General features: G+C 41.3%; 1 protein-coding gene and 1 pseudogene across 7 annotated transcripts in view; one reads left to right on the top strand and one right to left on the bottom strand.

The window, feature by feature from the left end:
- HIVEP1 (HIVEP zinc finger 1) overlaps positions 1-12,696 on the bottom strand; it is a 174,956-nt gene that overhangs the window by 99,716 nt on the left and 62,544 nt on the right. The window lies entirely within an intron of this gene.
- On the top strand, positions 8,775-8,945 carry LOC132231966 (U2 spliceosomal RNA; annotated as a pseudogene).

Here is a 12,696-nt window from a genome sequence, read left to right as displayed (position 1 = left end):
TTGTTGTCAGGAGTGTAACACTCCAGCAAAACCCAAACCATCTGATTCTCCATCTGAAAACCTCTCCCAACTGTCCACATCTACCACCTGGTCCAACCATCACATCTCACCGAGACTTCTGCCACAGCCTCTGCACTGGTCTCCATGTCTTTTCATGAACTTCCCTGCTGTCTAACCCACACCCTCCACAAAGCCAAGCCTGCTCCCTTGCATTATTCTCACTTGGTCTTTTCCAACAGTATCCTCAGCAAGCTCTGTAACTACATTACGTATACTTCATTAATGTTGAGGTTGAGAGAGAGAACCATACACACACACGCACGCACGCACACACGCACACACACACACACACACACACACACACACACACTAGAGCACTAGAGGCCGGGTGCACAAAATTCGTGGGGAGTGGGCCTAAGCCGGCAGTCGGACATCCTTAGTGCTGCTGTGGAGGTGGGAGAGGCTCCCACCACCACTGCAGTGCTCACCAGCCGTGAGCCTGGCTTCTGGCTGAGCAGTGCTCCCGCTGTGGGAGCACACTGACTACCAGGGGGCAGCTCCTGCATTGAGCATCTACCCCCTGGTGGTCAGTGCATGTCATAGCGACCAGTCGTTCCGCCGTTGGCCTGAAACTGGCTCTCAAACATCCCCTGAGGGGTCCTGGATTGCAAGAAAGTGCAGGCCAGGCCAAAGGACCCCACTGGTGCACGATCAGGGCCAGGGAAAGACGCAGTAGGTTGGCCAGCTGGAGAGGGACCACCGGAGGGCTCCAGGGCGTGTCCGGCCCGTCTTGCTCAGTCCCAATCAGCCAGACCCCAGCAGCAAACTAACTTACCAGTCGGAGCGTCTCCCTCCTGGTGGTCAGTGCATGTCATAGTGAGCGGCCTTAGCATATCATTAGCATACTAGAGGCCCAGTGAACAAAATTCGTGCACAGGGAGAGGAGTAGGGTCCTTCAGCCCGGCCTACACCTTCTCCAATCCGGGACCCCTGGGGAGATGTCCAACTGCCCTGTGGGATAGGGCCTAAACCGGCAGTTGGACATCCCTCTCGCAATCCTGGACCACTGGCTCCTAACCGCTCACCTGCCTGAGTGTCCCTAACCACTCTGCCTGCCTGCCTGATGCCCCTAATTGCTCCTCTGCCTGCCTGATCGCCCCTAACCACCTCTGCATGCCTGCCTGATTGTCCCTAACCTCTCTGCATGCCTTCCTGATCATCCCTAACCTCTCTGCCTGGCTGCCTGATCGCCCCTAACCACCTCTGCCTGCCTAATTGCCCCTAACCTCTCTGCCTGCCTGCCTGATAACCCCTAACCACCTCTGATTACCGGCCTGATCGCCCCTAACTGCCATCCCTGCCGGCCTGGCTGCCCCTAACTGCCTTCCCCTGCCAGCCTGGCCACCCCTAACAGCCCTCCCCTGCTGGCCTGGTCACCCCTAACTGCCCTCTCCTGCTGGCCTAGCTGCCCCTAACTGCCTTCCCCTGCCAGCCTGGCCGCCCCTAACTGTCCTCCACTGCTGGCCTGGCTGCCCCTAACTGCACTCCCCTGCCAGCCAGGCTGCCACTAACTGCCCTCCCCTGCTGGCTCAGTCACCACTAACTGCCCTCCCCTGCTGGCCTGGCTGCCCCTAACTGCCTTCCCTTGCTGGCCTGGCCTCCCCTACCTGGCCGCCCCTAACTGCCCTCCCCTGCCAGCCAGGTCACCACTAACTGCCCTCCCCTGCCAGCAAGGTCGCCCCTAACTGCCCTCTCCTGCTGACCTGGTCGCCCCTAACTGCCTCTGCCTTGGTCCCTACCACTGTGGCTTTGTCTGGAAGGATGTCCGAATGAATGTCCAGAAGGTGTCCAGTCTAATTAGCATACTACCCTTTTATTAGTATAGATTACGCTTGATTGGTTGACCAGATGACTGGACATTTAGCATATTAGCCTTTTATAATATTTCCAAACAGAGCAATAAAACACAATTGGATTACTATCTCATATTCTAACATTATGAATAATAATATATTTTAGCAATAACTACTACCAGCAGGTCGCGGGAAGCAGACATCACATTAGCACTAAAATTAAAGTATATGATTTGAGAGAACCGAGATGGTGGATTAGGTAAATGCTGGTACCTGTCACCTCCCACAACCACATCAAAATTACAACCAAAATACAGAGCCACCATCATTCTGAACCACTTGAAAGCTGGCTGAATGAAAGTCCTACAATTAAAGAAGTAACTAAGAAAGCACATTGAGACTGGTAAGAAGGCTGGAGGCATGGAACAGGCTGGTCTGACACCCATGTGTGGCATATTTTTAATTGGGAGGGATATCTCCAAGGCCTTCTGTAAGAAGCAGGGTGTCTCAGGCCCAAACCAGACACCCAGCCCAGGATTCCAGAACTGGGAAAAATGCGTAAGGATTGTGGCTGAGTGACACAGAGGCTGCTGGAGTCCCAGGTGTTCCTCTTAAAAGAGCCAATACCTGGTCCCACTTCCTCTAAGCTTCAGCACCAGGTGGCAGCATTGGGGGACTCAAGGATCATATGGGGAGGAACTGCATTGTCTTGCATAGGAGCAGGAACTCGGGGGCAGCTTTCTCCCAGACAGGGATGTTCGCAGGGGTCATTGATCCTTGTACTGGGGCCTCCCCCAGAGCTGACTAGCAGCTATATCTGAGTTTCCATCAACATGGCCCACATTGTTTGCTCCACCATGGTGATCCCCTGAGACCCCGCCCCATCCAATTTGCAAACCCACCCAAGCTGTTTGCAGTGGCTTTTCCTTATGAATGGCCTGTCCTGGCTCCAGCTTCAGGCTTTGCTAAAATCTCTCAAACAAGTTTCAGGTGGCATCAGCATGCCCTAAACCTATCAATAAAAGGCCCAATACCCAGTACAGTGGGGCCTTGACTTACGAATTTAATTCGTTCGGAGACCAAGCTTGTTAAGGTGCTCGTTAAGGAGCTCATTAACTCAAATTACTCTGTCAACTCAATGCAAAAAATTGGCCGAGAGACAGCTGGTATCTAAAAAAACTCGTTAGTTGGGACACTCGTAAGTCAAGGCCCCACTGTACTAGCAGCAGCCTGCCTTGCTTCACAGCTGGGCCTTATCTGGGTGCTTCCTAGCTCAATACAAGTAGCAACCACCTGCAGATCTCTCTGTAGATCCTGCTGTGTAGCCCCAGGCAGTGGCTGACTATACCTCCCAGGAGGCCCCAGAGCTAGTGCACCTGGTTGACACCTTCAGACTATACCAGATTACAACTATACACATCCACAAGTGACACACTCAAGGGGCAGAATCAGCACCAGCACCAAAGCCCCAGTGAAGCAAGTCATGCTCCATAAGGGTGTCTCCTACACAGCAGCTCTTCCACTGTAGACACAACTGGTCCTCACAGCCAATGGCCTGGAGTCAATTCCTCCCAGTGATGCCAATAGCAATCAAGTCTCAACTACAACAAGACTGTACACACAGCCCACACAGGGGCACACCTCGCGCACCCAGCTCAGGTGATTGGGGAGGCTGAGCCACTGGGCCCTACAGGACAACCGATACATAAGGCCACTCTACCAATTCCAGGAGACATAACAGCTCTATTTAATACACAGAAACAAACATAGGGAAGCAGCCAAAATACATAGACAAGAAAGCATGTCAAAAATGAAAGAAATGGAAGCAAGCAAACTACTGGATACAAAGTTCAAAACAATGATTATAAGATTACTCAAGGTTCTTAATGAGAGCTTCAAGGGACTTAATGAGAACTTCAAGGAACTTAGTGAGAATGTCAAAAACATAAAAAAGGACCAGTCAGAAATTAGCATACACTAACTGAAATAAAGAATAATATACAGAGATTCAACAGTAGAGTAGAGGATTCCAAGAATCAAACCAATGATTTGAAATATGAGGAAGCAAAAAATACCCAATCAGAAAAAATGAAAAAATAATCCAAAAACTGAAGATAATGTAAGGAGCTCTGGCTCACCTTTTAAGTGTACCAACATTCACATTATGGGGGTGCCAGAAGGAATAGAGAGAGATATTGAAAATCTACTTGAAGAAATGACAGAAAACTTCTCCTACCTGGGGAAAGAAATAGATTTACAAGTCCAAGAAGCACAGAGAGTCTCAAACAAGAGGTACCCAAACAGGTCCACACCAAGACACATCATAATTAAAATGTCAAGGGCTAAAAACAAAGAGAGAATCTTAAAAGCAGCAAGAGAAAAGCAGTTAGTTATCTACAAGGGAGTGTCCATACAACTATCAGCTGATTTTCAACAGAAACTTTGCAGGCAAGAAGGGAGTGGCAAGAAATATTCAAAGTGATGAATAGCAAGAACCTACAACCAAATTATTCTACCCAGCAAAGCTATCATTTAGAACTGAAGGTAAGATGAAGAGCTTCACAGGCAAGAAAAAGCTAAAGGAGTTCATTGCCACCAAATCAGTATTACATAAAATGTTGAAGGGTACTCTTTAAGAAAAGGAAGAAAAAAAAAGGTCAAAAATAGGAACAATAAAATGGCAATAAATATGTATCTATCAACTATTGAATCTAAAAATAAACAAACAAGAAATCTAATAAACAAAATAAACTGATAAATAAAACAGAATCAGAGGCATGGGAACATGGAACAGACTGATGAATATCAGAGGGAAAGGGGAGAGGGGGACAGGAAGAGATTAACCAAAGAACTTATATGTATATAAGCCTTACCTGTGGAAACAAACAATATGGTAGTGAAGGCCTGGGGTGGGCGGGAACTGGGTGGGGAGGGGGGCAATGGGGGGAAAAGGGGGTCATCTGTAATATTCTCAACAATATAGATTTTTTTAAAGAGAAAAATAAAATATATGATTAATTACCTATGGAAAAATAGGCATGAAGAGGTATAACTGCTTCTATGTCACTCAACTAAGATAAGGAAAGCTGGGATTTCATCCCAGGATACCTGAAAAGAAAGCTTTTCCCACTATGCCAGATTATAGTTTTTATATGCAAGAAATAGTTTTAACCACCAAGAAAGTGCAGTGGTTAAAACAGCCATGGCTTCAAGTCCTGGTCACCCCTTCTTATCTCTATGACATGGGACAAGTTACTTTACCTGCTAAAATCCAGTTATTCATTTGTAATATGGGTGAAAAAAACAACACCCATCTCTCAAAGTTATGGGAGATTCAGAAAAGGCAAAACTGTAAATGTTTAGAAAGGTAGTTAGCTTGGAGTGGACACTCATTAAAAATTACCTATTATTATCTAACAAATACACAAATACTTTACAGCACATAGCTCTATGACTTGCGTGAATACTGGAAAAAAGTAAATTTGTTTTCCTTTTGGAGCAGGTGTACCTTAGAATTAATTAAAAAATAAAAATGTCAATTTCATTAATATCTGTACCTAATAATGTATAAACTCTTACGCCTTTTTAAATATATTTAAAAAGTAAAAAAAAGTAATCTTAATATTCCAAACACAAAAGAAATAGAAGTTTTTAATAAAACTAAGGTTATCATCTACAGAATACTTCCACATATAATTTCCAATAAATATTTACTGAACAATTTCTGAAATACCTTGAAGTAATGCTTTTCAAATAAATTCTGTGATAAATTTGTACATTTTACAAAGCTTTTCAATAGTACTGTGTACCACCATGAATGACACTATGTCTAGATTTTGCATAAAGATATCTTTATTTAAGAAACACTTGGTTTGGCATTTCTTTCATGAATTAAATTAGGCAACTATTTATCTTTTTTTATTGTAATATGCATTAAGTAATCAAGGACTGTACCAACCTTACAATGTATTCTCTACCTAAACCATTTCTGACGCAAACACTATGAAACAATATTATAAGCAATATAAATAAAAGAGTTCTCATGCAGGTATCATCAGAAAACTGAGAGCTCAATTAAGTTTCTTTATATCTATTTGGTAAATTGAACACATGATTTCCTCAAGAGAAACACAGCTTTACTTAGAAATATTTTAAAAAGTAGTTCGTAGTTTTAAGTTAAAATTACTAATCACATTTGTTTTTAAACAAAGGCATTATCCATCCACGATGATATCCATGAGAAAACAAGACTAATATAATAATATTTAATTTACCATTTATGTTAAGGAAACCAAAAAACCATAAAATAATATTTCAAGATCATTAACAATTTTATATTTGATATAAAACTATTCCTTAAAATATCTATTCTTAGCAATGACAAAATTCCTAAAATTCAGCTCTTAAGCTACAAGCATATTTATCAACAAAGCACACAACTGATTTCCTTCTACCTATTGTGCAGAAAAATTCTTACAACTTTCATTATTTCATTTTTCTTGTATTATATAGCAGCATCACTCTATAACATGCATATATTAAAGATGCCAGGTTAGTAACCCATTCATGTCTGGTTACAGTTTAACCTACCATATTAGCTTTCTCTGAGTGCATTATTCCCATCATAATTTATCTGACTTCTGTTTATGTCATTTATCTGTATACAAACATGCCGATTGAAGTTAGTCAGTTTCTTGTAACAAGGGTATACATTTGGTGTAATATGTCTAGTCTCTTTTAATCAAATCTCAAGTGTAAGAAATCATATGAAGGGTGGAAATACATACAACATTACAATCCTTTCACTTCACATAGAGAATCCACAGGCACTTCCACAAACATGTCTGTCACACCCAGGGGTATCTGCACAGTCACGTTACCAGCCATGACAGGTCAGCCAGCCCCCATAATCTGTGCTGTCGTGGCACACCTGAGCTCCCTGCCCCTTCCCGTCATATTCTGGAGCAGCTCTAAGACAGAATCGCTCTCACAGGCTGCGGTCCTACAAGTCCTCCCCCATTACCTCTCCATGGAAACCGCAGCTACAGAAAAGCCAGTCCACCTCTTACGCAAATGAAAAGAGGCCACAAATGTCAGCAGTCACAACATCCCCCTTTTCCCTCCCTATTTCATTTTCTTCTTAAAGTAACAGTAGTACATTCTTCTCATTTTGCATTTTAGAACACCTTCCACCATTTAATGATAGGAAAGCAACTTAGAAAAATTAGAGTTAAAAATCCATCTGTAGGACCACTTACATAATGTGACTGAGAATTCAAAGACGATTATGATTTGCTGAGTACCATTTACCAAGCCAGTATCTCAGCAAGTCTCCTTTGTATCTGAGCATCCTAGTATCTGAGATAAGAATCCTTTAAGAATATTAACTATCCTGTCCTGTAATTCAGCTTTCTTAGAGACAAAGAGAGAGACCCAGAGAGAGAGGCCATCCATCATAATTACCAAAACACACTCAGTACTCCATATGCATGGTTTCTTTTGCAAGTTCATATTTATTCAGAAAAGGTCAAGGGTGTTTTTTATTTGTTCTGTTTTTACTTTTTAAACCAAATAGTCAATGCTCTATTAATAATCCTACAGGAAGGAAAAACTGAAATTTATTCTTTAACTGTTATCAGATTTAGCTTGTATTATGATTACTTGAACAGTTTCCTTTCCTAAATTAAAAAATAGCCTGGCTGGGGTGACTCAGTAGTTGAGCATCGATCCAGGAACTAAGAGGTCACCAGTTCGATTTCCAGCCAAGGTATATGACCTGGTTGTGGGCTCAGTACCCAGTAGGGGGTGTGCAGGAGGCAGCCAATCAATGATGTTTCTCTCTCTCATTGATGTTTCTATCTCTCTATCCCTCGCCCTTCCTCTCTCACTAAAAATCAATAGAAACATGTTTTTTAAAAAATAAAAAATAAACAATGTCTAGTTTATACTTCTTATGGCTACAGAGAGTGGAGAGCAGAAGTAAGCCCTGTTCATAGGATCATGACTAACAAGAAGACCACTCAAGCATAGTGGGGGTTGTCTCTCGACCAGCCAAGCCCAGATGTGAAGCTAAGGATGAGGCATGGGTCCACAGCAGAAGTATAGTCAAGAGATTCCAGTTAAAGCATGACGACTGAAAACAACTCAGCAAATAAGGCCAACCTTAGGCAGGTATGCAGCCTTTATGTAGTTCAAATGTAAAACAAGGAGCAAGAGAGGTAAGATCATGAAGGAGTTAGCACCATGAAAATCATCTAAGTCTTCATCCTGAGATCTGTAGTTAGAGTATAGGATTGTAGGTAACACAATGAGATACTCAGATTAAAAAAATTATTGCCCAGCTGGTGTGCTCAGTGGTTGAGCATCCATTCATGAACCAGGGGTCATGATTCTATTCCCAGTGAAGGCACATGCCCAGGTTGTGGGCTCTATATCTCCAGTAGGGGGCGTGCAGGAAGCAGCCAATAAATTATGTTTCTCTCTCATGGATGTTTCTATCTCTCTATCCCTCTTCCTTTCTCTCTCTCTCTAAAAATAAATAAATAAATAAAAATAATTACTCAAATTATCCATTGCTTGCATTCCAAATGTTTAATGGGATCTGCTCACCCAACAAAAAGTGTGGGATAAGAAAGTAGGAATATCAATGTATCTCAAATTAAACAGCTATTAACTGCACATAGCAAGCTACTTTTTAAAAAGGTGCTAGGTGAAATTTTCTTTTTCAAAGCTTAACAGGAACCCAGCGTGAACCAGATCATCAAACGTGTATCCAGAGTCCAAGAAATGAGTCTTAGCAATACCACCATCATTAGGGAGTTGTATGTACCTGGCTTGCCTGCCCAACTGTGGGAATCACAGCTACAAAATGGGAAAATCCACTTATTGCCTAAAAGTTCTATTTCAGAACTCACTACACCAATCGCTTCTCGGCCTTTTGGCTAAGATCAAGTGTAGAACTCACTACACCAAAGTAAGTTCTTGGTTCAGGTTATGTCTTCCAGGCTAAGAATTATGGGCAAGGGCCTTGTTTTATTCATTTTTATATCCCTAAGATCTAACACAGTATTTGTTCCATCAGAAATAGCCAAAAATATTTTGACCAAATGCTTTCCAGGTTCCTTTCAGCTAATAAGAACAATAACTCTAGAACTTTCTTTAAAAATTGACTTCCAAAGAGTTAACCAACTTGGGTGTGAACTTAAAATGTAATGTAAATCATCCATTGCTTTCTTTAACTTTCTTTTGACTATTCCAGTTCTCTAAGCACAGGACTGGTGAATGCTATTTTCAAATAACTAAAATTTTCAGAATTACTATTAAGCAGTTTATAAATGAGGTATATATAAATTGTATACAACATTTTCCAAATCACTGCAACACTGAGAACTGGCAAATGCTCCCAGATCAGTGATGGCGAACCTTTTGAGCTCGGCATGTCAGCATTTTGAAAAACCCTAACTTAACTCTGGTGCCGTGTCACATATAGAAATTTTTTGATATTTGAACCATAGTAAAACACAGACTTATATTTTTGATATTTATTTTATACATTTAAATGCCATTTAACAAAGAAAAAACAACCAAAAGAATGAGTTCGCGTGTCACCTCTGACACGTGTGTCATAGGTTCACCATCAGTGTCCCAGATCAAAGTCCCTTACATTACTGCAGCATTCTGATTTTAAAATGATCTTCTGTTTAGAGTCCACACATACAGTTTATGGATACTGTAAAAGGAGAAAGGAATACATCCAGACCTCCCAAAGATACAGAGGCATTTTTAAAAACAGATATAATAGCTATGATAATAAATCTAGTTATCTAGATTCCTTCCTTCCCACACTAACGAGACATGACAGTTCAATATGCTAGCTTCAGGGGTTTATTAACTCTAAACCTAATATTCTTCACATTTTATAATGACTGTAGTGTATAATGATAATTGATTATTAGGAAGGATTCTAAAGAAGACCAACTCCCCTCCCATCCTTCAAATATTACTTAATTTTACTTGCTTATTAGGAGGGATTCTAAAGAAAGACGAACTCCCCTCCCATCCTCCAAATATTACTTAATTTTATATTCACCATTCTGGTCTATTTAAGTCTAGGCCAGGAGGATACATTGATTAACATCAAGATCATCTTCAGACAACAGATTCATGCAAAACTACTCCGATGAAGGCAAAGATAAGCATGAAATTCACTTTTATCTATGCCCTGACTGGTTTGGCTCAGTGGATAGAGTGTCGGCCTGCGGACTGAAGGGTCCTGGGTTCGATTCCAGTCAAGGGCATGTACCTTGGTTGTGGGCACATCCCAGTGGGGGGTGTGTAGGAAGCAGCTGGTCGATGTTTCTCTTTCTTTGATGTTTCTAACTCTCTATCCCTCTCCCTTCCTCTCTGTAAAAAAATCAATAAAATATATTTTAAAAAAATATCTAGATTACTGATTCCACCATTTTAAGTGTTAGGATGTCTTTTTTTTTTTAAATTATGTATTCCTCCCAATGGTTGTAGTTATACTTTTATTCTATGTTGAACTAGGAAGCATATAAATGATAAAAATAAATAAACACTTTTAAAGAAATCTGTATTTTGTTATCCACAATAGCATCTACATCCATTGATCTACTTAAAACATAGTAGCACCAAAATTAAATTAAAAGATCATTACCAAGTCAGATCTCATGAATTGTAAGGACAGCTTGATGTCAGAAAATTCTATTCCAAAAATTCATTACATAGATAATATTAAGGAAAAATATACTATGAAACCAAACCGAGTAATAAAAATACTATACTTATTCCTAGAAAAATACCCAGAAACTTATAATTAGAAAATAATTTCTGAAACTATGTAAAGAATATCCCTGAGAAGCAAACTGCAATCATTGAATTTAATTGTGCACTATCACAAGTATTCCTGTTAAAGTCAGAATTTTATCAGTGATACTATTCAATACTTCACTGGAGGTCCTGGACAACTTACTAAAATAAGAAAAGAAATTTTAAGAGATATGAAAATTTTAAAGGAATAAGTAAAATCATTTATTTGCAGCTATGTGATATTCTAATTAGAAAATCCAAGAAAATCAGCTGAATTGGTAACAATTAATAAGAATTCATATACAGAATCCTATATATTAAAGTGTAATATGCAAATCGACCGAACAGCGGAACGACCGGTCAGTGGGGGGCAGGGCCGGCAAGCAGGTGGCGCCAGGTCAGCCAAGGCATGTGCCAGCAGGCAAAGGGAGGGGACGGCAATTGGGGACAGGGCAATTGGGGGATGGCGGTGACCAGCAGTGGCTGAGGGGTGATGGGGGGGGGGGCAGTCGCTCGCCACGCGGCGCTATCCCCTGATCAGACCATCCGGTTGCCTCCCACAGAGGGAGGCCAGACTGTGGCTAAGCGGTCAGTCAGACATCCCCTGAGGGCTCCAAGACTGCGAGAGGGTGCAGGCAGGGCTGAGGGATCCTCCCCCACCCCCCCACCCCCGAGTGCATGAATTTTTGTACACCAGGCCTCTAGTGAACTTACACAAAGCAACGGTTTTAATGTACTTTCAAATGTATTACAAACAAAACCAAAAATAGTACATATAGAGAGAGTAAGGCAAACGTGACAAGATGTTAACAGCTGTTAATTTAAGTGAAGGAAACATGGGTATTAATATTAATCTTATTACTTTTAAGATTATCATACTCCCTCAGTCTATGGCTCCATACAACATGGCAAGTAAACTCAAGACATTCCTTTCTTCAAATCCTCTTATGTTGCCCAGTTACCCTACTGGCAGTTTACCCTATTTTACCTTCCAATAAATGCCAGGGCATTTAAACTTCTTTTCTGCTCTGTATCCTTCACGTTTGGTTCTTCATTAATTAATCATTTTATATCTCAACTTTTCTTCTGACTTTTACACCAGATCAAGGTTAAATCTAATCTACACCCTTATAACTCTTCTAATCCAATATATGACTCTGCTAACTAAAATGCTGAGCAATCAAATCTATAATAATAATAAAAGCATAATATGCTAATTAGACCGAATGTCCTTCCAGACAACCTTCTGGACAAATCCAGGGCTGCGAGGGAAGACGGGGTCCTGGGTGCCTGCCAGCAGCCAGAGGGAAACCCAGGTCCCAGGAGCCTGCCGGCGGCCAAAGGGAAGTCCGGGTCCAGGGGTGCCAGAGGAAAGCCCAGGTGCCGGCAGCCAGGGGAAGGAAGGCCTACTCTTGCAGGAATTTCGTGTGTTGGGCCTCTAGTATATAATAAAGGAATCAAATGTTAACTCATCCTTTCCATGAATATTCCACAAAGTACAGTTCCCCTAAATGAGGTACAATATCCCTCCATGTCTCATTTGTATTAACTTTATAAACAGCATTGGCTTAATAAGACCCTTGTCCTGGGCACATTTTTATCTACATCATTTTGCTTATTTTGTGCTTAACTTGCTTTTTGTGCAAGTCAACGCTTTTTAATCATGGTTATGAACTCTCAAGCTTCAAATTCATAATGCTGGCTGAGAGAATTCAACTTACACCCTGAAATTTGCTAGCTTGGGAAAAATTCCAGCTCAGAAGTCAAATACTCAACCAAAAGGATTAATGGTTTCTTTTCCTCTAGACTGGATAATTGGTGAGAGGAAACATATAGTCTGTATTGTATTCTTTGGTTTGTGGCAGCTCCTCAGATCAAGCAGAGAGAAAGTTTTCTATTTTAAATAGAAACCACAAAAGATAATAAAATTAATGAGGATGATTTAAATTGAAGAATTCTCCTTTCTTCCCAGTTCAGATTTCTCAAGTATATGTTCTTATGGCACACTGTAACC

Source organism: Myotis daubentonii, chromosome 3 (genome assembly GCF_963259705.1).
Source record: "Myotis daubentonii chromosome 3, mMyoDau2.1, whole genome shotgun sequence".
NCBI classification, from domain to species: Eukaryota; Metazoa; Chordata; class Mammalia; order Chiroptera; family Vespertilionidae; genus Myotis; species Myotis daubentonii.
This window is presented reverse-complemented; position numbering and strand designations above follow the sequence as displayed.